This window comes from Dasypus novemcinctus, chromosome 3 (assembly GCF_030445035.2).
Source record: "Dasypus novemcinctus isolate mDasNov1 chromosome 3, mDasNov1.1.hap2, whole genome shotgun sequence".
NCBI classification, from domain to species: domain Eukaryota; kingdom Metazoa; phylum Chordata; class Mammalia; order Cingulata; family Dasypodidae; genus Dasypus; species Dasypus novemcinctus.
Window position 1 is genome coordinate 184,503,338 of NC_080675.1, and position 24,920 is coordinate 184,528,257.

Consider the following 24,920-nt stretch of genomic DNA (forward strand, 5'->3'; position numbering starts at 1 on the left):
TTTTATGGCATAAACGATTAGCTGAGCTGCTTGTCCCACCGATCAGCCCTAACAAAACGCTTGTTAGCCAAACGCTGGTTCGGCCTTCTCTTTCCTCCAGACCCTTGATCTTGGAGGACGCCTCTGAGGAGAGGTCGCTTGGGCACAAAGCCTCTCCCATGTGCCACCCTTTCCTGCCACTTCCCATACCCAGCTTTTTCCTTCCTAGAAAAGAAGGACCCTCCTTGCTTAACTCTTGGGGCGCTTGGAGACCTTAGGGTCGGTGTGGCCTCCCTACTGCAACGCTGCCTGCCTGGGCGGCAACAGCTGCCCCCCTCTGCGTGGCACCCCTCCTCACCAGCCTGGGGCTGTGGTCTTATTCGACTCCTCCAAAAGAAGACAAGGAAGCAGAAGGCACAGGGTTGGGGTCTGGGGAGGGAGGGACCTGAGCCCAGCTGTGGCCCCAGGCACCCTGGGTGCTTCCAGAAGGGTCATTCCAGGGGCGGGGTGCGTGTGACCCTCAGCTGGGAGGTGTGTGGGTGCTGGGTCCCCCCTCCCCAGGACGCACGGAGTCCCTGGAGCCGATGCCCTCAGGGTCCTCTCGTATCCCGACACCAGGAGGGACAGGCCCTGGGGCCTCGGGGCAGGGGAGGCAGGCGGGCTTAGAAACCAGCGGGGCGGGGGCGGCCGCCGGGGTCCGGGGCGTTTGCGCCGGGGCAGCTAGCGGGGACGCCCCCCGGCCCGCCCCCCCACGCCTGCCGCCTGGGGCTGTCGGAGGCCGCGATCCCGGGGCGCTGCTCGCCCGGCGCCCGCACCCCGCCGCGCGGGACCGAGGAGGGCGCGGTCCCCAGGGTCCCCCGCGCCGCACGCGCTCCCGAGCCCGCCAGAGGGCAGCGCGGCGCGGGGCAGGGCGCGGGCCCCGCGGAGCCTCCACCTGTTCCACGCGCGCGCGGAGCGGACCCGGCGGGCCCCCGAGCGCGGCGCCGCGGGCCCGGCCCCCAGGTGCGCCCCCCGCCTCGCCCCCGGCCCGCGCGGCGGCCGCGGCGAAGCCCCCCGCCCAGGCCCGGCCGGCGCGCCTTTGTTCCCGCCTCCCCGCGCGCTGCGTGGCCCGGGCGGCCGGGGAAGGCCCGCGCGGGGTCGGCGGGTCGGCGGGCCCCGCGGGCCCCGGGCGCCGGGCTGCGTGCGCCGGGCGAGGCGGCCCTGCGTGCCGTACGCGCGTCCGGGGCGCGCCCGCGCCGCCAGCCGCCCGGGCTCAGTCGCAGGCGCGCGGCGCACAAAGGGCTGCGGCGGGGCGGGGGCGGCCGGCACCCGCGCACCCCGCGGCCGAGCCAGGTAAGGGGCGTCCGGCGCGCCGACTCGCCCGTGGGGGCAGCCCCGGGGCCGGCGCGGGACACGGAGCGCGGCGGGGCCGGGGGACGCGGTGGGGGGGGCGCGGATGCTGCGGCGCGAGCGGAGCCCGCGGACTGCGGGGCCCGGCGCCGCGGAGGTCCGGGGTGCGGCCCGCCCCCCCCACGCGTCTCTGACCCTGCGGCCCCGGGGGGCGCTGGCAGGCGGGGGGGATGCGCCGCGGCCAGGCGCGACCCCGCTGCGGGCCGGGGGCGCGGGCAGCGGGGTGCTCCCCGCCGGGGTCTCGCCGGGCGCCTGGTGCCTTCTGCGGCCCCGCACGGCACTGGCACGGAGTCCCCAGGCCGGGCGGCAACTCCCGAGTTTGGGGTCACTGGTGGGCTCCCTCCGCCCTGGGAAGCCGAGCTGCCTTCACGGCCCCCTCCCCTTTCCGTTCTCGTGAGGCCCAGAGGGCAGGAACCCGCAATTAAAAATGGACACCCCGTGTCCCCTGGGCCATCCGCGCGGGCCGGGGGCGCAGCGCGGACCAGCCCTCGGCCCACGGCGGGCACAGCCCGGCAGGGGTGCCGGGGGAGATTTGGCCAGGAGGGGCCAGCGGACCCGGAGCCCTGCGCCCTCCCAAGCAGGGCTTGGCGCGGGTGGGGACGGTCGTGGGCGCCCGGCCTCCGTGGGCCACGGCGCCCAAGGAACTTCTCCCGGCCCGCGAGCGGTGAGGGGTCCCAGGTGGGCGCCGCGGGGGGGCGAGCCTCACCTGCGTGGGGAAACCCGGTTCACTGGCTTTTAATGGAGTGAGCCTGCTCGTCTGGACCTGGCATTTCCTCGTGGAAAGAAGACTTTTTTTTTTTCTGGTCTGTTCAAATACAACCTGGCAGGGGCCGGACTCCAACCTGCTTGAAGTGTAGACTCAACTCACCTGTGGCTTCGGGGACAGAGTACCTGGAGGACCTAGAGCGCGCTGCTCAGCTGGGGCCCCGCCTGCCCCTGACCTCTTGAGCCCCCTCCCCTCTTGGAGGAAGGGCAGTGGTTTAGAGCTTTGACCGTGGAAGGGAAACAGGTTTCCGGGGAGACGCTGGAGAGGTCCCTTCAGGAGCGTAGGTGGCCCGTTTCCCAGGCCTTGGGGGAGTGGCCCTCTGGCCAGGCGAGGCAGGGGTCTCTCCTCCACTGCGGTGGGCACCGGCCACCACACAGCAGCCCTGTGGAGTCTCCCAGCCCACAGGTGCCGGGAGGCCTGCGCAGGGCCCTCGCTCCTGGGTGCCCCGGGCGGCGTTTGCATCAGTCCAGCTGTGCCTGCAGGGGTCAGCCTGGCAGGGGGCCGGGCAGAAGGGCCCAGAGGCCCAGGGGCCTGGAGCCTGTGGGGCTGTGGGCGCTGGTGGGCGTCTGCCTTGGCCTCTGGGCCTGGCAGCCCTCCCCAGGCAGGCCCCGCCGGAGGCCCTTGGGTGGCCAGGCCGTGGCACTAGCAGAGGGGTGGCCCGGGGGTCTTACTGGGAGCCTAGGGGCTCAGCCCTGCTCAGCTGAAGGTGCAACTTGCCGGCTTGTTTGCGTAACTGTCCCTGGAGTAGCTCGAGCCCTTCCTTTCTTCATCAGAGATTAGTTTCACAGGAATAATTGGTGGGGACGGACTGTGAAATGGAGGAACATAAATATCCAATTTGCCAACCAAGCTCAGAAATGCTAGATAAAAATAAAAGATAATTGTAAGAGGCACCGGTCGCACCCCGGGAAGCCGAGAGAGAGTGCTGAAACACCTTGACTTTTCCTAGACACAACTGAGGAACTCAGAGGAAAACACAGTTGCTGGGGGAGTTGGCATTGGGCTGGGCACGGGGCGACAGGCCTGCCCGGGCGCAGTGGGAGGCAGGGCCCGGGCGCTCAGGCCCCTGCCGGCCTCCCCTGCCTGCTGGTGCCGTCTCTCTGCCCTGCTCACCTGCCTGCCACCTGGAGACTGGGAGACACTCACGGTGGGGCGTCAGTGAGGGGTGGGCACGGGAGCCCCGCATGTGTCCCTGGCCGGCCTCGGGGGCCTTCCGGAACCAGGGGCGGAATTAAATCAGGAGGCCCTGCCTGGGCGCCTGGGCCCTGGGGACATGGGAGTGCGGCCGAGAGCCCCGGGCGCGGGCGGCTTTACCCCTCGGGCTGAGCCCCCTTGCTCCCCAGCTGTGACAGGTGATGGGGCTGGGGCGTGTCGGTGCAGGCGGCCCCCCCGGGTGCGGGCCACGGGGGGGTGGCGCTGACAGGGGCAGCCCGGGCACGGCCGGGGACGCCCCCCCCTCGCTGAGCCCCCTTGCCCACCAGCCTGGCCCGGGTTCCACGGTCCCTGGCGCCGCCTCCTCTCTGCCTCTCCGGCTGCCAGGGGGAGCCTAGGGGTGGACCGTGGCCTTGAGGTCACCCAGACTCTCCCTGGGGGCCAGTGATGCTGTCCGCTTCAGGACCCTCCCTGCGGGGCGGGGGCGGTGTCTGGGCTGCTGCGTTCCTCGGCCTCATTTCCTCAAGCTCTCCCTCTCGTTCCCAAGCACAGCCCCTCGTCCTCTCTGGACTTCCAGACCCACAGGCTCACTGCCCGGGCTCACCTGCCCCCACCTGCCACCTGGGCCCTCGGCACCCCATCCGCCCTCGACGGGCCCAGGTGTGTGCGGTCCTCTCCCTTTGACCACGGGCTTCGGCGTGCTGCTGCCTCAGGGCCTTTGCACGGCTCGCCCCGCCTGCCAGCCTCTGCTTTCCCGGATGACGTCCTCCCTCGTTGACTCGGTTCTCTTTCTGTGGCGGCTCCCTGACCACCTGCGTGGGTCAGCACCCCTCCCTCTTTCCTGCTGACCCCGCTTTGTGTTTCTTCTTGGTGGGCGCGCGGGCGTTGCATTTTCACGCGTGTTCATCTGCTGATTGTCAGTTATCCCTCAAGTGTGGCGGCCTCGTTGAGGGCCGTGTTCCCAGCCGAGTGGGCCTGGGTCGTGGGCCTTCAGTGCTCCTTGGTGAGGAGGGAATGGATGAAGCCCCAGCAGCGTCGCTCTTCCTCGGCACGCGCCCCCACTGCGCTCCTCCCGCGCTCCTCTCCCGCCGTCTTCCGCCCAGGGCCTCCTCGGCTCAGCCAGGCGCGCACCCGGGCAGTGCCCGGCTGTGGAATCGGGCCGTGTGTCGGCGGTAACGATGGCCGGGAGGGAGCACGGGTGGGGTGGTGGCCCGGGCTAAAGGGGGCGTCCCGGTGCCAGCAGACGTCCCCTTCTGGGTTTTTGGGGGGGTGGGCCTCGCCCTGCTTCCTCTCCAGCCCGGGTCCCTTGCTCCTCCATCTGGGCGTTTCTAAACTTGTCTCACCCCGTATGGCAGAGCCGGCCTCCCCGGGCTCCCGGCCGCCTGCCCGCCTGGCTGCTCGCCACCGCCCCGGCCTCTGCCCGCTGGCCTTGCCAGGGGAGGTTCCGGGTTTCCAGGGAACAGAGGCAGCAGGCGGGAGGAGAGGGGGCCCTGGAGACCCGGGACCCGCAATGCACCGGGCCTCGGCCGGGCAGCGGCGCCTGCGACACGCAGCGCTGAAGATCCCGCGGGTGACGGCGTTGGCTAGTGAGGGCTTTGGCCGGGTGCGGGGCGGCCAGGCCTGCTGGGGCGGCCGTTGTCCTGGGAGGTCTCGGGGTCGACCTGGTGAGGGGACAGGTGGGCACGTCGTGGGCCGACCCGCGCTGCACCTGCTGCTTCAGGCTCGAGGGATGGAACAGAAGAAAGTAGAGACACGGGTTCGGATTCCGGAGCACCGGTGGCAGGAGTGGTTTCCCTCGTGGTTTTCTGAAGGAGGAAGCAGCCAGCGTGTGAGGGTGGATTTTGCGGGAGAAACCGCCGAGGCCGGCGCACGTGGCCGGGCTCTTCTGCGCGTTGAGGTGTGGCCCCTTGCCGTCCCCAGAGCAGGGCTAGTTGCCGCTGCGCAGTGGCACGGCTGAGGCCGGGCGCTGTGAGTTTGTGCAAGAGCGCGCTGCGCTGCTGGGCGGGGCGGGTTTGGGGTGTCGGCCAGTGCTGCGGGACCCCGTCTGCGTTAGCTTTGCCTTTAGGCTGCGTGGCCCTGGGTAGGACTGGAGTTTTGGGTGCCCTAGTTTTCGGCCGACACCTGGGGGCGTGCTGGCTGCGACTGGCAGGCTGGCTGTGGGCGCAGGCCGGGGGCTGGTGGCGGTCGGAGGGGGCCCTGCACCGGGAGACTGGTGGAGCTCGGGGGCTCGCCGTCCAGAAAGAGCCAAGATTTTCGTTCATCCGTAAGACTTGTTTTCCTTTTTGCATTTGAAGCTAACGGGGATTCTTTGCATTTCCTGTCCCTAAAGTCAGGGCCAGGAGAGGCTCAGCTCTGAAACACAAGGTGCTTGTTCTGAGCAAACCGGTGAATAGTGAGGAGAAGAGTGTTGGCATTTACAGTTTTCAGTTGAGATGTATGTGTGTGAGCGTATATGTATATATGATATTTGCTGTGGTGTGATTCGTTTCTTTTTAAGATTTTAAAAAATTTATTTACTTTTATATTTCTTCCCTTCCCCTACCCTGCTGTTTTTGCTGTGTCCATGCACTGTGTGATCTCCCATATCTAATTTTTCTTTTTGTCTTCTTTTCTTGCCTTTCTTCTCTAGGATTAGCCAGGATTCGATCCTGGGAACCTCTGATGTGGAGTGAGGTTCCCTGTCAATTTTGCCACCTCAGTTCCTGGTCTCTGCTGCGTTTCACCTTCACTCTCCCCTTAGTCTCTCTTTTGTTGCTTCATCATCTTGCTGCGTGATTCACTTGTGTGGGCACCCGGCTTGCCACGCAGGCACTCGGCTTGCCACGCAGGCACCCGGCTCACCACGTGGGCACTGGCTCGCCACGCAGGCACACTTTCTCTTCTTCTTTTTCACCAAGAGGCCCCAGGGATTGAACCTTGGTCCTCCTGTCTGGCAGGTGGGAGGCCCTATCACTTGAGCCACATCCGCTTCCCGGTGTGATTGGTGTTATACTCCTGGAATTGATTCTCCGGCTAGGCAGCTCTAACGATGAATTCCTCAGAACCGTTGTATGCAGTGTTCATTTAACAGAGATAGATGGCTTGTGGTTTTCCCCAGTTGGTGTAATTAAAAATTGTTTTGGAAAAATTCATTGTTTCAAAATCGGAAAATCGTTAATGATTTAGGAATGCATTTAGGAATGATGGATCTCCCAGGTCTGCCTGTGCCGTTCAGATAAAACAGTTTATGTCTTGGTCGTTCAGTGTAGTAAGCGAGCCATGTGCTCTGACATCTGTCCCTGTTACCCAGAGCTGGTGACAGCTGTCATGGGTGGGATGGAGCGTGGAGCTCTAGAGCGCCGGCTCTGCCTCCACGGGTGGGCAGCTCGGAGGCGCCCGCGCTCCTGGTTTGACTTCGCCCCTCGTGAGCGGGGCACGGGGTCGCGAGCACTTCCTTCCCTGCCCGTCCCCGGGTTCCTGTGGGTGTGAGATGAGATTGAACGTGTGCTTCAGTGCTGGGCCAGCGCCAGTCACTGGGGCAGTGTGTGCCTCTGCATGTGTGCGCACACGCGTGTAAGGTACATGTGTGCATGCGTGCACATGTGCCGTGTCTGCACACACATGCGTGCGCTTGTGGAGCTATGTTTTTGTGTGTGCATAAATGTATATGCACGCACGTGGGTGTGCACATGTGTATAAGCATGTGGTGGTGTGAGCACACGCGTGTGTTTGTCTGCGTGGCATGTGCACGTGTGCGTTCTCCCCAGCTGGCCTGCCTGATCCGAGACCCCAGGCACTCCTTGGTCCCTCCGGGGCCTCTGGCCGCTCCCCCCGATGGCTACTTCTGGCCAGGGTCCTGGCGTCAAGACGGGCAGGTGGGGCCAGGGTGGCCGCGGCTGGGCCTGGAATTGCTGGCCTGGCCGGGTCGCACCTGCCTCTCTTGGTTTACAGGTACCCCAGGGCCCAGGGCCTTTCGCTGCCCGTAGGGTGCCAGGGCCGGGGCAGCTGGAGAGGAGGGTGCCCTGCCAGGACGTGTGACTGCGCGTGCAACACATGGGGGCTTAATTCTCAGCGTGCCCAGAGAACCTGGGAGCCGGCGGCCGGCGCTGGGCGGGTGGTACTGTGGGCCGTGGCAGGGGCCGGCGGGAACTGTGGCTGTGGGCATACGGCTGCCTTGGCTCTCGGGGGCACCTCTGAGCTGCTTTTTGGGTTGGAAGCTGAGAGCAGAAGCCCCTGCAGACTTAGAGCTCCTGATTCTCTCTCTCCCGGGGGGACTGGGCTTCCACAGATTTTGGCTTCTAAATTAATTGCATTTTATTAAGTAACGGTTTTCTTCTTGCTCACAGGCAGGTCGTGTTTAATCAGCACAGCTCAGTGGTGCTGCTCAGTCAGGGGACACCACATCACGTCCCACGGGGCTCTGCCTCAGTGGGCCCTGGACCTGGCAGCCCCCCGCCCCCCGCTGCTCTGGGAGCCCCCGCCTTCTCTCTGTACGTGTTGCTCTTTCACCCCAGGCAGAACTGTGTGTCGTCTGGTCACGGTGGCGACGTGCTCGGAGCCTCACTCCCTGGCCTTCGGCTCTCAGTGCTTTGACCTGCAAGGACCCCGCGGTGCTTGGGCTGGGCTGGGTGTGGATGGCCGGCCCCCCCGTTACCCGGGAGCCCCTTTGCTGGGTGTTTCCTTCCATAGATCCACTACCGACCCTACCCACCATCCACCCACCCACCCTGTCCACCACCCACCTACCCTACCCACCCACTCACCCACTCACCCATCCACTCAAGTACCTATCCACCCATCTCTCCACACCTTCATCCACCTACCCCTCCCTCCCTCTCCCCTCCCTCCGCCCCTCCACCCCTCACCCATCGACCCACTCAACTGCTCTTTCCTGAGCACCTGCCACGTCCACCTTTCCTACCTGTTTAGAGCTGGGTGGGGTCAGGAGAGCGTGAGGGGGCTGCTGGAGAACATGGGCACCCCAGAGCCTGATGCTGGCTGTGGACTGTGGTCCCTCCGAAAGAACCCCGGGTCTGAGGACCCCAAGGCGGGACTGGGGGTTGGGAGCACGAGGCCCGCCCGCAGTAGGGTGGGGGCAGGAAAGGGGCGCCCCGGGCATGGCGGGGGCTGGTCCTGAGCAGGATGCGAGGTTGGCGCGGCTCGGGGCTGGCGACGGGCTGGCGGGTCGGGGCGCCCCGTGGGGCTCGGCCTGTGGCCTTGGGGCCGCTGTGGCTGGGGGCGGGTAACGGCGCCCTACGTGCCTCCAGAGGGTGGGCCCACGTCCGAGGGGTGGGTGAGCCTGGCGCGCTCTGAGCGAGGAGGCCGCCGCGCCAGCGAGGGCGTCGTCTCGCCCTCGGAGGCTACAGGTTTTCTAAGGGGAACGGCCACTGTCCTTCTGGAACGGCAAACCTGCGGCGCACCGGCTGTCACGGTGTTACCTGCTCACGGAGCGCCGACCCCTGCGGTCCTGCTGGACCCTGGGACGGCCGGACGGAGCCCGCAGGAGCCTGGCCTGCGCCTGGCGGTGGAGGGGGCGGCCCTGCATGAAGGACCTCTCGAAGGCGCGTGGCGGGGCCCGTGGCCGCTCTGCACGTTCGTTCCCCGCCCCGGGCCCAGGAGGCTGTGCGTGGCCCTGGGGGCTCCCTGCGCCCAGGCCCCCATGCGCTTGCTCTGGGGGCAAGGGCGCTGCAGCCCCCTGAGGCCTAAGACCCTGCCGAGGGGATGGGGGCTCACGCAGCTGCATGGGCCGCGGTGCGGCCAGGCCACACCGCTGGACCCCTCGGCCGCCCCGCCCGCCCCGGCTGGACCCCCACGACCGCTCAGGCACCGCCAGTCGCGGGTTAGGGGTCGGGGGCTCGGCCTTTCGGGGTGGCCGTTAGCCCCGTCTCTTGCTCCGGCCCGGGGTGGTGCTGTCCTCTCCCACGAGACCCTTGGGGCCTCCCTGCTGCCTGCGGGGACCCCGGACGCTCCGTCGGGTGGGGGCACGTCCTGGGTGCTCGCATGCATCACAGGAAACGCTAGTGATGATTTAGGGGGCCGCCTTCCCGGCCGGGGGCGCGCTGGCCCCAGGTCATTGGGGGGCCCCGGCCTGCGCTCCGATGGTCTCTCAACCCTGCGCCCCGATGTCACAGGCAGGCCGTCCCAGTGGTGTGCGGGGCCCTTCCTCTCGGATACAGAGGAGCCACGCCCTGGGGCGTTTAGCAGCAAAAAGCAGGTGGCTTTTGAAAAATTCTTGCTTTATTAACCGATAGAGCTAAGAGGACGCAAAGGTTTGACTTTGAAAAAAGAAAACTTGGGACAAAAACGGGAGCCCACACACGCTGGCACAGCCACGGGCTGGCGAGGGTGGCCTCGGCTGGGTCGTGAAGGCGTGGCCACCTCGGTGCTAACGCGGGGCCGACGCCTGCCTGGGGACAGGAGGGGCTGACAGAGCCGGCCACGAAATCCACACGTCCCTGCGGCGGTTGCTGTCCCAGTGGCCACCCGTTAGGGGAGAGTAGCTGTGACCCCCAGGACGTCAGCGGGGACGTGACGAGCGGGCTGGGGCCCGCTGTTGCCCCCCACTCCCCAGCGACTCCACGGCCTTCAGACGCCGCTCAGGTTTCTAACTGCTCTCAGCCCGGCGTCCACTACGTGCCGCGCTGTCCAGAGGCCACGCCGGCAGACGTCACGGACACCTGGGCTGGACGCCACGGGCCTCGGCTCCAGTCCCTCCCTCCCACCTCTTGTGTCTCTAGGGGCGTACGTTTGAACACGCTACTCATTTTTAAGTGATGCGCTGTGACCCCAAAGAGAAAGGCAGACAGCCTCAGAGAAAGGCGCAAAAGGGGCGCGCAGACACTTCAAAGAAGGGGTAACAAGTGCCTGACGAAGACAGGAAAAGCTGCCTGGTCCACGAGGCTTCGGAGGATGCAAACACAGTCTTAAAATTTATTTTTTCAAGGTAAATCTTAAAGGTGGTACCTGCCAGTGCCTAAAGCCCAAAGGTGGGAAAGGGCAGGCGCTGGAGAGGCGTTCCCAGCGTGTGCCGAGGGGGATGGGCGCTCGGCGGTGCTTGGGGCAGCCCCTGGGCAGGCCCCACGGCGCTGACCTGCAGCTCCCGGGCCTGCGCGTGACGGGCGCTGTGGCCGCTGCGTCGCGCCCGATTCCTGGAAGCTGGGGCTGTTTGTTGGGTGAAGTTTGTACAGATATGATTAGATGAAGGATCTTGAGATGGGATTATCCTGGATTATCTGGGTTGGCTTTAAATGCAAGTGTCCTTATGAGAGAGACAGAGACGGAGAGAGACAGAGACAGAGAGAGACATGGAGGAGGGGCGGGGGGGGCGGGGGAGGACGGGGCAGGAATGGGAAGGAGTTGCTATGAGCCAAGGTAGGACCAGGACTCTCTGTAGCACTCCACGGAGGCTCCGCCCAGCACACACCTTGCCCTCTGACCTCCCGTCTCCTGCCCACACCTTGACCTCTGAGCTGCAGCCCACACCTTGACCTCTGACCTCCAGCCTGAACCCCCGCCTTGACTTCTGGCCTCCGGCTTCCTGCCCACACTGTGACCTCCAGTCTGCAGTCCAACCCTTGACCCCTGACTTCCAGCCTACAACCTGCTCCTTGACCTCTGGCCCACACCTCGACCTGTGGCCCATACCTTGACCTCTGACCTTGAGTCTCCGGCCTCTTGCTCACACCGTGATCTCCGGCCTTCAGCCCACACCGTGTCCTCTGACCTCCAACCCCCAGCCAGCAGCCCACAGCATGACCTCTGACCTCCAGTTTCTGGTCTCCAGAACTGTGAGAACAGTTGATTCAAGCTGCCCAGTGTGTGGACGTTTGTCTTGGCAGCGGAGGGGACTGGTCAGCTGTGCAGCAGCACCGCGGTGTCCGCGGCCACACGGCTGACCGCCAGGCTGCCACCCAGACCCGCTGGCACCGGGCCCCAGCCGCTCGCAGGCTCTCCACACGGGGATGCCCCACGGCCACGCGTCCCCTCTGCGAGCGCAACAAGATAAGGGCACTTCGCAGCCCAGCGTTGAGGGAAAATCGCCTCTCGAGACCACGCCGCTCGCATTTACATGGCGTTCAGCGGCCCCTCCAGCCCTTGGGGACGGGCCAGAGGAGGTGCCGTCGGCAGGGGAGGTCTTCCGGGGTGCCAGGGACGCCCCGTTTCCTGACCTGGGAGGTGGCCTGTGCAGGAAGCGCCGCTTACCACGCAGAACCCAGTGCATGTCAGTGAAGGTTAAAGGAAAGAAAGCAGTGCTGCTTCTTGGAACTTTCAAGGGACGTTTTCGGACCGGGTGGCCTCCGCGCCTGCTGTCTCTCTCGATGTCCTTCCTGCGCCTGCGGTGCTGCGCCCTGAGCATCCCTGCCGGCCCCTCCCGGGCTTTGGCCGCTTCTTTGTAATGTGCAGTGTGAATCGCATCTTTTCTTGTTGGTTGATTTCTTTTTTTGTCTTTATTTATTTATTTTTAATGTTACATTCAAAAAACATGAGGTCCCCATATACCCCCCACCCCCCTCACCCCACTCCTCTCCCCATTACAATAACCTCCATCATCATGAGACATTCACTGCGCTTGGTGAACACGTCTCTGAGCACCGCTGCACCTCATGGTCAATGGTCCACCTCATAGCCCACACTCTCCCCCAGTCCACCCAGTGGGCCATGGGAGGACATGCAGTGTCTAGTAACTGTCCCCGCAGCACAACCCAGAACAACTCCAAGTCCTGAAAACGCCCCACATCTCATCTCTTCTTCCCTCTCCCTACCCTCAGCAGCCACCATGGCCACTGTCTCCACCTCAATGCTACAATTACTTCCATTACTGATCATGGGAGTTCTAGAATAGTTTCTCACCAGCCCCACCCTCCCCGCCCGTGGCCGCTGATCTGCGCCTGGCTTTGCGCTGCCCCTTCTCGTCGCTCCTTTAAGGCCCCGAGGCCGCTCGCTGCAGCGCGCAGTGTGCTCAGGCTCTCGGCGCCGCCTGTCCGGCCTCGCGCCCAGGGCCCGCCATGTTTGTGCAGCCCCCGTGTGTGGACAGGTTCCCGGGCTGTGTATGCGGGCAGTGGCTCCCGCCGCCCGCTCTTGCTCTCCTGGGTGTGGCCTCGGGCGGGCTTGCCGGGTGGGGGTGATTTGCTGCCTCTGTCCTGCGGCCGTGGTCATCCGTGGCCCCTGCGATCCGTGGCCCCTGCGATCCGTGGCCCAGGCTCCACTGTGCGTGGCGAGGACAGGACAGGGCGCTGAGGGCGCTGGAGCTGCGCGGGCTGGGGTGCCGCCCAGCGGCCGGGTGGGGGCACGTTCTCCAGCTGGCTCCCCTGGCCCCGTGCTGCTCGCCTGGGCCCCGAGGGCTGTCGCTGCCGTGCGGGCGGGAACCAGCCCTGCTCCTGAGGGCGCGTCGGCTCTGAGCGCCGCCGGGATGCGAGGAGCAGGTTCCGTGCCTGCGGCATCGGGGTCGGGTCTGGCAGCCTGAATCCCCCCAGGTGGGGCATCCCCTGCGCCTCGGGGGGCTCACGAATGGCAGCGGGGTCCCAAGCAGCCCCACCTGCCCAGCCCCGCTCCCCGACCTCCAATCGCGCTGGGAGCGCGGCCCCTCCCCGCGCACCTCTGCCCGTCCGTCAGTCTCCTCCTGAGCACACGGGGAGCCCCCGGGGCAGGCAGTGCAGGTGGGGTGGGCCTGCAGCTCCCGGGAGGGGCCTGGGGCAGCGCGGCGCAGGCAGGCCAGGGGTCGCTGCGCGTCGCGTTAGAGGGCCTCCCGCCCTCGGGAGCTTTTGGGGTGTGTGTGCGTGTGCGCATATGTGAATGCATGTGTGTGAATGCACATGTGTGTTTGTACGTGCATCCATGGATGTGCGTGCGTATGAACGCGTGTGTCGGGAGGACAGCAGGGCCACAGCAGCTGGAGATGGTGGTTGATGGTGGCCCCTTAACGTGGGGGCCGGTGGAGGGCACGTCCACCCCTTAACGTGGAGGGTGGTGGGGGGCACGTCCAGCCCTTAACGTGGGGGGCGGTGGGGGGGCATGTCCAGCCCTGAGGCGCAGGAGGCGGTGGGGGGCACGGCCACCCCTTAATTTGGGGGGCGGTGGGGGGCACACCCACCCCTTAGGCATGGGCTGTGTGCAGTGGCCCCTTCCAGAGGAACAGCAGTGGGGGGTGAAGGGCGGGCCCCTGCGGGCACCTGCTCAGCTGCGACACGTCTGTTGTCCTCGACGTGGTGACGAGACGGGCGAAGCGCACAGCCACCGTCTAACCACGAGGAGAGGTCGGCGCAGTCCCTGCTGAGGGCAGCACGGCCAGGACGGCGCCCAGACAGACCCCGGGAAGGGACGTGCCCTGTGAAAACCAGGGACCCCTGCAGAGCCGACTCGCCTCCAGGTAACGAGCGGGTGGCGTCGGCCGGTCAGCCTGACCCGGCGTCCTCTGAGCTCGGGGACGGTGGCGGGAAGCGCCCCTGTGGACCCAGAGCTGTTCCGAAGAGAAAGACACATCGAGTGCCCTGACCCTGCGAGGTCCCCGGTGTGACCGCCGTCCCCCTCACTGCGCCATCCCCCCCGCTGCGCTGTCCTCTCCGCGCTGTGCTCCCCTGCCGCGCTGTCCCCCTGCTGCGCTGTCCTCTCCGTGCTGTGCTCCCCTGCCGCGCTGTCCCCCCGCTGCGCTGTCCTCTCCGCGCTGTGCTCCCCTGCCGCGCTGTCCCCCTGCTGCGTCGTCCCCCCCGGCCAGGCACGGTCTCCTGTAGCTCGTGGCCGGTGGCTGCCAGTTGGGGGACGGCGGGGGTGAGCTTGGCCTGGGCGCTCGGTGGACGTTCCCGCTGGGAGCCGAGGGCCGAGTCGCTGGCCTGGGGCCCAGGCCTGAACCGCGGCCGCTCTGGTCATCCTCTGTAGCGGGAGGCCGGGCGGGGGTCTCGGCCGTCGCCTGGGGGTGTGGGTCGGGGGCTGTGGGGCAGTGGCGACCTAACGGCCTGGCAGAGCGCGGACAGGGCGGGGGGGGCGGGCGGGGGCGCCCCTGGCCTGGGGAGCGCTGGGCGGGGGCCCGAGAACGAAGGCCCCCCGCCCTGGCCTGGGGTGCCCCTCGCCTGCTCCCGCGCCCGTGGGGAGTGGGGGGAGTCCCGGGTGTGGCTGTTTCCTTGGGGCTCTGGGACGAGAGCAGGTGGATGGTGCGAAACGCGCGGTTCTGCCGTGGAAGGCGATCAAGCGCCGTGGGGCTGAGCGTGGGGCAGGCGCTGGCCGGGGAATGGCCCTTAAAAGCTTGGTTTTCAGTTACGCTGGGAGCCAGCTTCTTTGTGTTAGGAGATAGAGGCGCCAGCGAACGGTGCCACTCCCAGCCGGGGACCGGCGCTCACGCGTGTCCCTTCCGTGTCCTGGCACACGGGCGCCCGCGCGGGGCCCCCGCAGGTCCTCCCGCCTTCCTCCCGGGGTGCCTAGAGCCTCCGTCCGCGCCGCAGGCGGTTTCCTCCCTGCCTGGGGGGCCGTTGGTTTGCACTGTCCTTGGACAGTCCCTGGATGGGACACTGAGCTCGCTTAGAATTTTTCCTGCTTTGAAAGAGGCTGTAAATTTATATCCTTGTGGTGATTTTTTTTTTTTTCACCTATCCATTATTATTTCTTTATAATAGATTTCCAGAAGTGGAATTGCTGGGCCAAATGTCAAGGCTTCCGTTTGCTTGGCAAAATTATGTTTGGGGACCTCATATTTTTCATAATGTAATTAAAAAAAAAAAAAATTAAAAAAAAAAAAGATATATTAGTAGGTAAATTACAATGTAACAGTATTAGGTATTCTAACAGAGTTTTGAGGTAAGTATTATGAGAGCACAAAGGATAAAGGAACTAATTCTAAGGTTGTTAGATAAGGCCTCACAAAGGAGATGGTGCCTGGTTATGCTTTGAATAGTCAAAGTTCCCAAGCAAAGAGCACTGACCTAGCATTAGTCATTCATACAATGAGGAACTGGGTGCTTTCTAAGAGTACAGTCTGTTTGTAACTTTATTCATTCATACAACATTTACTATGTACATACTTTATTTCAGACATTGTTCTTACCAGTAAAATTTCTTTTTTTGTTTTTTTAAAAAAAAATTATGTTTGGTATAAAAATATGTTTATTTAACATCTATAGGTTTCATCTTTACATTATTACAAACACTTTACAATAAAAATTTAGTTTTTGTAAAAGAAGAAACATTTCTTGGGTTTGTCACTGTATAGTTGCACCAATGAAATAGAATGTATCAAAATGATGGTCACGCTCCAAGTATTAGAACAGAACTCTGAAGGCGTCACTTCAGCAAAATTTTGTAAACGTTTGCACAGTTCCCCACGTGCGCATCTGCATCCAGGGGTGAGACGGATTCGGAAGAGGAATTTGATCCCCGTCTAAACAGCAGGCTGAGCAGAGCCGAGGCTCCTTCCCCTGGGTGGTCGGTCGGGATCAGCAAGAGGGTTTTCTTGATTATATCCGGGGATCCGCACAGCGTTTGCAAACGCAGACTGTGTTGTCTGCCAGCTTGGTCCTGTGGAAGGGGCTGCAGAGGCCACCCCAGGGCCCTGTACAATATGCGCGGAGACACCCGGCTGTGGGCCCAGGAGGGTTTCCATTACCCACCGCAGCCCCAGGGGGCAGCCCCCTCCCCTCCCGTCCCCTCCCCTCCCCCTCTCTCCCCCTTCCTCCGCTTGCTCCTCCCCCATCCCTTTCCTCTTTTGTCTCTCCTCCCCTCCCTCCCCCTCCCCTCCCCTCCATTCATCTTCCACCCCTCCCCCTCTCCCGTCCTCCACTTGCCCCTCCCTCCGTCCCCTTCCTCTTTTGTCTCCCCTTGGTCCCCTCCCTCCTCCTCTCCCTCCCCCCTCCTCTCCATCCCCCCCCCACGCAGGCTTGCCCCGCCCCCTTGAGTGACACCTCGTCCCTGCGCGCGGCAGCCTGCACCCCTGTGCACCCCTTGGGGTCTTGTGGCATGGACCCCTGCTGGCCTGTCTGCCAAGGGTCTCGTGGTGTTTTGGGGGGGCCCGAGGAGCTTGTGGAGAAAGCCCAGGGGGAGGTTTTCAGACGGCCGTGACGCAGGCCAGCTGGTGTGGCTGGGACGGGCGTCAGGCAGGCGTCCTGGGGCATCGTCTCCTGCTCGCCCCACCCACCCTGGGGCCAGGGCGCTGCCGCGGGCAGCAGGGAGGCCTCGGTCCCCGCGTCTCACCAGGCAGCGGGCGACAAGTGCTGCTCTTTAAACGTCCTGTGAGGGGCTTGGCAGGTGGGTGGCAGCGGAGCCTTCACTGCGGCCGCGCTAGTGCCCGCCAGGCCGACCGGGGCCAGGGTGCAGGAGAGGCCGCGCTGGTGCCCGCAGGCCGACTGGGGTGGGGATCCAGGAGAGGCCGCGCTGGTGCCCGCCAGGCCGACCGGGGCCAGGGTGCAGGAGAGGCCGCGCTGGTGCCCGCCAGGCCGACTGGGGCCAGGGTGCAGGAGAGGCCGCGCTGGTGCCCGCCAGGCTGACCGGGGCCAGGGTGCAGGAGAGGCCGCGCTGGTGCCCGCCAGGCCGACCGGGGGTCCAGGAGAGGCCGCGCTAGGGTCCACCACGCCGACCGGGACCAGGGGCCAGGAGAACTGCCTGCTGCTGACACCCCAACACTGGGGAGTGCCCTGGAATCCAAGGGGAGGCTGCCTGGTGCCGACACCCCGCTTGGGGGACCCCAGGTCCAGGCGAGGCTGCTGAGGCCTGCAGCCCCAGGGGCCTTTCTTTCCCCTTTTGCAGGGGCCCCAGAGTCACGGATTTGCTCTGTTGAGCTGGAAGGAAGAACCTTAACATTTTCCTTGGCTAAAAGGACTTCACTGGTAAAAATCAGCAGCAGTTCCCCAAACTGGACTTTTCAGCAAGTTCTTAGAAAAAAATGACTCTTACTTTCTATGCATGGAAGCAAGTTGAGTGGGAACCTTCTGGTTATGAATTTCTAAGCGCCCCTCTACTGGGCTCTGTTCTCAAATACGGCTGAGCAGTCCTGAAAGCCAGGGGCTGCTGGGCTGAGATCAGAGGGCGGCCCAGGGGCAGCGGGCCGGGAGGCGCACCTGCCCCCAGCCCTGTCTCCAGTCCCCCCGACCTCCTGTTCACCGCCGCCTGAAGGTTCCAGCAGAGCCTTGAAAGGGCGCGATGAGATGCACAAGTAACCCGCGCCGCCAGGCACGTGCCGCCAGCCGGAGCCGGTTTGCGTCTTTTAAGGATAGAATTAACAGCTGGAAAAATAGACGCGGCGCTTCCATTAAAACGCCGGTGCTCTCGAACAATTATTTTGTATCTCTCAAGGAGAAAAGGGTCATTTTCCTGGCAGCAGAGCTTGGGGGTTGGGAAGGACCTCGGTGGGGGGTGGGGGAGGGCGGAGGTGGGGAGGGGTCCAGGAATGGGGTGGGGGGGTGGGCACCTCTGGTGTTGGTTTCACACGAGGTTTCCTTTTCTTGACCATTTTCTTCCCCACCCTAGAATGAACATGCTGGTGTTACCAAGATTGAACTTTTACAGAAATCCGCGGAGTAGGAAGTGAACTCCTCCCTCTGTTTAGCCATCAGCTCTCAGTGTGGCGCGTGCCTCCCGTTTTTCTCATCTGGAGGAAAATTTTCCTCACGTCTTATACACATATGTCCATACATGTTTGTTATTTTAAGTATTTTTTCAACAAAATGGGATGGCACCGTAGCTGGTCTGTCATCGCGTTCCCATTTGGCAGAATCCTGAGGCCCGTCGGCCTGTGCACGGCACTGCTGCTTTTTCTGACATCTGCGTAGTGTTTGTGTGCTTACGGGGGACCTTTGGGGTCCCCATTTTCCACACTCACGAGTGTCAGAACGTGGGGTCTGGTGTAGATGAGTGTGGCATGTATGCAGATGTCTTCATAGCATAGATTCCGAGAAGCGGACTTGCTGGGCAGTGGGTTTGTGTGTTTGTAGGGCTAGGACGTATTGTCGCTTCTCTCTGCGAAGGCCGTGACCGTTTCCGAAGGAGATGGGGTCTACGCAGTGGTCTCCCCGTGCCCTCACCAACAGAACGTTCTCTGGACGTGACCCAGTCTTCGTAGTTTCACTCAATCTCGTAGGTAAAAAGTTTTAGCTCATTTTATTTTGTATTTTGCATAGCTTTTTAAAAATTTTGTATTTTAATGAATTACTTTGTATTCCAGAGCAAGCTCCTTTTCAAGTGCTAATGATACTTTGAATTTCTTTTTTCAATCTCCTTTTGTCTCCTTGCCTATTTTTCTGTAGAGTTGTTCAGCGTTTCCTTGTTGATTCACAGGTGCTCTTAGTAGAGTAGGGTCAATTTTTGTTAGGGACGTTGCAGATATTTTCTCCCAGATGCCTTCTGTGCTCTGACTTTGTTTAAAGGCATCCTTGGCCGTGGACAAATTTGGAATTTGTATGTTGTCAAATCTATCAAGCTTTCCTTTTATACCTCCTGGGCTTTGCGTCTTACTTAGAGAGCTTCCTTACCCTAAGAATAAAAAACACCTTCCTGTATTTTTTCCTAATTTGTGACAGTTCGGACTATTTTACACTTACTTATTTTATTCATCTGGAATTTATTTTTAGATATGGTGTGAGTTGGAGATGTATATTTTTATATAAATATTCAATTTTCCAACATAATTTTTCTTAATCCATTTTTACTTTGCTGATTTGAGATGCCGTGTTTGTCAATGTATCTGTCAGTTGCTGGATTGTTCTGGATTGCTTCTCCTTTGCTTCTGGATTCTCCATTCTGGCTTCCTGGTTTCTTCGTGAGTCTCCATCCACTGCTTAAATCACTGTGGCTTTTTGTGATCTTTTAAAGAGCCGTTACCTTGTCATTCTTATTTTTCCAGTCCCCCCCCAGCCTTTCTCATCTTTGACTGATAAACTGCAGGATGAACTGTTGAATTCACTTGTAAACCTGAGTGGGATTTGGTTGGGGTTGCTTTAAGGTCTGTTTTGGGGAGAAGAGGCTCTCTCTGCTGCCCTCATCGGGTGCGTGGTTTAGGGAAGCCCTGGGGTGGCCGTCACCAGAGTTCCGGTGCTTTGATCTTAGGCCCCGGGCATCTCTCTGGCTGGGGGCATTCCCAGCGTTTTTCTTGCCATCGCTGACGGGGTCCCCCCGCCCCTGCTTTCTCACGCCGTGGCCGCCGTGTGTCGAGCGGCTTCTCCCGCAGGGCTGCACCGCCTGCGCCCCTCGTCCCACCTCCCCTCCCCACCGAGCCTGGGCTTCTTTTCCCGGATTTTCTGCTGGAGGCGTCCCCGCTGACGCTGGCTGCCTGCCCCTGGCTCGTGGTGGACGGGGTCTCGAGTCAGCGCTGGGGGCCCCGGTGGGCTCTCGTGGCCCCTTGGGGGATGCCCCTCGGCCTCACGGCTGCCGGGTTGGCCCTGGGTGGGCTCGGCATCCAGAGGAGGAGGCTGGGGCCGGCGGAGTGGTCGTTTCCAGGGGTGCTTGGGGCGAGCCTGGGGAGGGTCCACAGGGGGGCTTCTCCAGGCACCGCAGTGCTGGGCCGGGGGTGGGCGGCCAGGGGCTTGGGGGTCTCCTCCTTGGGCCTGCCCCGCTTGTCCCCAGACCAGGCGCTGGCCTCGGGGGGGACGCCTTGGGGACTCCGCGTAGCGTCTGCTCCCTTCCCCGGTGATGGTGGGAGCCCTGTGGGTACATGGGGTCGGGGGGCTCGAAGCCCCCTGCAGGCCGTGGGAGCTCTGGAGAGGAGCTGGGGGCTGGCTGCAGGGCTAAGGGGGTCCCCGCCCGACCTGCCCAGGAGGGGCCGGCCCTGCTGACAGCGCGGCCACCAGAGTCCCCCCCCAGGTCCCCCAAGAAGTGAGTCGGGGCCCTCCCCGGGCCGCGTCCTCTCCTCTTGGCGTCGGAGCCCGCAGCCCCCTGAGCTTCCCGTGCCGCGAGGTGGGAGCCGCCCTTGCCAGTCTGATTGGGCTCAAGTATTTGACTCATTTCTTCTTTTTTTTGTGTTATTTTTCACCATTTCAATCTGGAACCTCTGTTCAGGGTGTTGTCGTAGCGACCAGCCCTTGCTGATATGTGCCTGGGATGGGGCACGTTGTCTGTGACTTCATCCGCCTGGGCTGACCGCGCGGTGAAGGCTCCGGCACGCGCCGCGGTGGTGGGGAGCAGAGCTGGAGTCACGACGCGCGCCCCCCGCGCCCCCCGGGGTTCAGGAAGGAGAGACCAGCAGCCAGTGAGAGGAGCCGCGGGGTGGGGCGACGCGGGGTGCTGGCCCTGCCCCCGCTGGGACCCTCGCTCAGCCCCACCCCCTGTCCACCTTCCCTCGTGGGGGGCGCGGCGGGCAGGCTTCCTGCTGCTTCCAGGGCCGGCGGCGGCAGAACTAGGCCAGCTGAGCGCAGGCGGGGAGGGCCGCGAGCGAGAAACCCGCCCTCCCCGGGCGCTGGCGGTGGCCAGAGCAGGGCTGGACAGTCCGCTGACTGCAGGGGCCGGGGCGTGGGAGACCTCGCTGAGCGCCTGCAGACGCCGGGGCACGTCGCCACTAGGAGTGGCTGAGAGGGGCTTTGAGCCCCTCCAGGGCTCGGCTCAGCGAGAGGTGGCAGCCCCCCCCGCAGGAAACTGAGCTTCAAATGTGAGTTTTAGGAGTCCATATGCCTGGCTTTGGGAATTGGCCAGAAAGAGAAACATAACTGCAGGGTTAGAGAAGTGGGTCCCTGATCGATTTGGCAATCTCTTAATGTGCTTCTTGGAGCTGCTATTTTCAAATTAAGTGGATTTTTTAAATACCTGAGCATCCTTTCATTTAGATAAAGCATCACTGCCGGGAGGAGGGGGTGAGGGGGGGGAAGAGCCCTGGCGGGGAGCCAACCCTGGGTTCCGTTCGCGGCCGCGAGGGGTTGTCAGCGCTCCGTGGCCTCGGTCCCTGGGGGTCTGGGGGCTCTGGGTCCCGTGGTCTGGAGGCCTGGAGGCGTGGCCAGCCTTCCCTGGCTCCCCGGTGCCCTCTGTCTCCGGGCCGCCTGGCCATGGGGCCTCGAGGTGCCGGGTATTTTTCGGGGAGAGCCGGCTCCCCCGAGGGGACCCAGCCTGGGTCCAGGAGAGCAGGGTTGGTGGGCCTCTGGCACCCGGAGGGCGGGCTTGCCTGAGCCGGTGCCTTCCGGTTGGGGTGGGCTCTGGAACTGGCTTTCTCAGTGCTGAGAAGGGGCCCGGCCTGGTGGGGAGGTGGCTCGTGAGAGCCCGGCCGCTGCGCTGCCCTGGGAGGTCCCATCGCTGTCGGGCGCTGCTCGAGAGGGAGGGACGGGGCGGTGACCGCTAGGGTTCTTGGCGAGGGCTCGGGCCCGTGCGCCCCGTTTCCTGCGTGTCGCCGAGGCCCAGCGCCTGGACCTTCAGGCTTATGCCCGGTTCTGCTGACAGCTGGCTGGACGCAGAGTGGACGGTCCTGGTGGGCCGCTCCCCTGCAGGAGTGGGTGGCTTTGGCCATCCCTCCCCAGGGCCCGTTCTCCTTCCTTTAACGAGAAACGCGTGGCCAAAGCCCGCCTCGCCGCGGCCCCGCTGGGCACCTGGGTGCAGCCGGCCCGTCCTGAACACCCGCTCGGATCCTCGCCGGCCGGCCGTGGGTGACGGGAGGGGTCAGGGGGACGGGGTCAGAGCCCCGAGCCTCACAGGGCCGTGCGGTGTCGGCTTTGCCATATGCCGTCGAGCAGCGTCTCCTGTGCAGGGCGGGGTCCTCGTGCCAGAGCCAGCGGCTTCGTGCTGGTCGGGGTCCTCATGCCAGAGCCAGCGGCTTCGTGCTGGTCGGGGTCCTCGTGCCAGAGCCAGCGGCTTCGTGCTGGTCGGCGATGTCGCCTGCGAGGCGGACGGCGGGAGGCCCGGCGGGAAGGGCGGGGGCCGGCGTCGGCCCGTGGCTCTGTGTCCTGCAAGCATGGGCGTGCATCCACGCCGGCTGCTGGTGCTCCGGAAGGCGGGTCTCCTGGAGGTAGCGCCGTTCAGAGCCAGTGCCCAGCGAGCCCCGAAAAGGCCGATTGCTTCCTCTCCCGCCGTGCAGCCACCCTGGCGAGGGGCTGGGGGTCCCTTTGGAGACGGCTGGGGGCAGATGGCCCGTGCCCGATCTCAGCGGTACGGCAGGCCCCTCTCCAGGGGACCTCCTCCCCTTCCCTGAGGGGCTCTGGCCTGTCCCAGTCTCCAGGCTGGGGGTTGTTTCGGACCTTGAGCCTCTGGCTGGGGGAGTCAAGTTGACCTGGAACTCGTCCGCCGGCGCAGCTGTGGCGCGCAGTAGGTCCCACGGCATGCCGGCGAGTGCCTCAGCCGCGCGCCGAGGTGCTGGAGCCAGGGTGCCGGCCCCCGGAGCGCTGGGGCTCCCCCAGAGTGAGCCAGGCGCTGTCCACTGAGCCCGCCCCGCTGGCGCCCGCCAAGGCCGCGAGGAAAGCTGGCTCCGATGCAGGCCGGGGGGCCCTTCCGTTCCCGCGGTCTGTTCAAAAAATCTTCACGTGGTTAAAAAACACCCACTTTTCCGTTGGTGAAAATAGCCTCTTCTGTGTTTGAACTGCACCTGCGGCTCCTCTGAGGTGCCCTGTGAGTGCGGGGCCGCATGCCTGCGGTCGGACCCCTGGGATTTCCCGAGGCTGCTGGCCGGCGCCCCGCGGTGGGCGCTCATTCAGGAGGAAGGGCGGCGCGTCCTGGTGTGGAAGCGCCTTTGGGCCCCCGGCCTTTTTATTTATTTACCTATTTATTATTTTTTTTAAACATTTTTAAAATTAAAGTTAATAGATCACAAAGAACGTTACGTTAAAAAACAAAAAAACCCTAAGAGGTTGCCATATACCCCGCTCCCCACCCCATCATTTTTGTAAATTGTAAAGATATACACATCACAAAATAATGTTACATTAAAAAAACATAAGAGATTCCCATATACCCCCCAACCCCCCCACCCCACTCCTCCCACACCAACAACCTCCCCCGTCATCGTGGCACACTCATCGCACTCGGTGAACACATTCTGGAGCTCTGCTGCACCACGTGGGTAATAGTTTACCCCGTAGGTCACACTCTCCCCCAGTCCATTCAGTGGGTTACAGCAGGATATTATATGTGTATAAAGTCCATAATCCGACCCTGCAATGTCATTTAGGACAACTCAAAGTCCCCCAAATGCCCCACTCCACACCTCTTGAGAGAAGGGTGTGGGGCGCCTGTGTGGACCCTCGCCCCGTTGGCTTGCGGGGAGCTGCGCTCACGTGCCCCCCGCCCGCAGGCCTGGCCCCCGGGTGGGTTTTTGTTGTTGAACAAAGCTGGTCTTGGTGGCCCCAGGCCTGCGCCTGCTTTTTGGATAGGAGGAAACGTTTCGGATGAATCAGCCGTCTGATGGCCAGCAGGCCCCTCTGTCGTCCAGAGCCGAGAACATCTGACACTGCGGAAGGAACCAGAGGCCGACCAGGACGTGGCCTGGGCCACCCGGGCCACGGCAGCCTCACGAGCAGGCGCGCCCCGGCCCCCTGCGGGCTTCCCGGGCTGGCGCTGAGCGCAGAAGGCGCCGAGGTGCCCAGAACTGCCGGGCGAGGCAGGCAGGGCCGCTCGGGCCCTGGGCGTTTGCCGTGTGTGGTCACTGGCTGTGCAGTCAAGTGAGTCACACAAAGTTTTTGGTTTCCTGGCGCCTGTAGAAACTCTTACACTATGCTGTAGTTTATTCAGCAGGAAGCCGAATCACGTCTAAAAACCACGTACATGCCGCAGTTAAAACGTGGCTCCAGTCGAGACGGGGGCGCGTGGGGGAGACACGGCCCTGGAGACCTGATCGGAGCAGGGTTGCCGCAAACCTCCGATTTGTGAAAAATGCAGGAGCTGCCAAGTGCAGTGGCACGACGTGGCCTGTATTTGGAATCGGAAGGGCCATATGTCTTGATTTTGGGGGAGCTTCCCAATTTCCTGCAATTTTATTCTCTCCCAGAGAGAAGGACCAATGAATGAATCACTTATGTTTTCTGTTTTTTCAGTAAAAATCTCTAGTTAACAAATGTTAAATATTTTCTAGGTTTTCTGGTAAGAAATATTAATCGGTTGTGTTTAAAAAATCCATAGGTTATCTGGGTTATGGGGGTGATATATGTTATTTTTGTATTAATTTTGCATCTTAGTTTGAAGTTATTCAAAGTAAAAAGTTTAAAAAAATCCCTAAGAAGGTGTGATTTTGTTTCTGTGTGTGTGTAAATCCCTCCTCGGTGAGAAGACGGTTCTCTGTGCAGTTGATTCTGCATTTTTGACCTGGAAGACTCTTCGCTCCAAGGCCGGTGCTGCCGGAGAGGCCCTGGGTCCAGAGCCTCGTCTCTGCTGGCCGCCCTCCCAGGGCACCGGGTCCCAGCGTGAGGCGACAGCGTGGCCTTGCCGAGAGGGGGACGGAGGCACCAGCGCCTCGCAGAGCAAGTCCAAGCAGGGGCCCCAGGGCCGCGCCGGGGACGGGCTGGTGTGGGGCAGGACGTCGGGCCCTCTGCGGCGCTGGGGCCCCGGCCAGCGCGGGCTGTGGGCAGCTCAGGGCTACCCACACTGCTCTGCCCGCAGCGGCGGCGGGCGCCCTCCCCTTCCTCCATCTCTACTAGCCTTTTGAACCAAAACATGTCTTGCCGAAACGATTCGGAGGCGTCACGTTTGAGGAAAACCACAAGGCCGCGGCTGCAGATTCTCCCGTCCAGCCGCGTGTGGCTTCCTCGGTCCCATCTGCGGGTGCTTCTCGTTCCAGGCA

General features: G+C 63.2%; 1 protein-coding gene across 2 annotated transcripts in view; it reads left to right on the plus strand.

The window, feature by feature from the left end:
- Nucleotides 1–1,252: 1,252 nt before the first annotated feature.
- The window catches only part of APBA2 (amyloid beta precursor protein binding family A member 2), a 211,756-nt gene continuing 188,088 nt past the window's right edge, over nucleotides 1,253–24,920 (plus strand). The window contains exon 1 of one of the 2 annotated variants that reach the window (XM_058294834.2): nucleotides 1,253–1,311. The gene's annotated coding sequence lies outside the window, so the exon portion shown is untranslated. Of the gene's footprint in view, nucleotides 1,312–20,743; nucleotides 20,820–24,920 lie in introns of those variants that run through there. The other variant, XM_058294832.2, reaches the window with a different exon arrangement.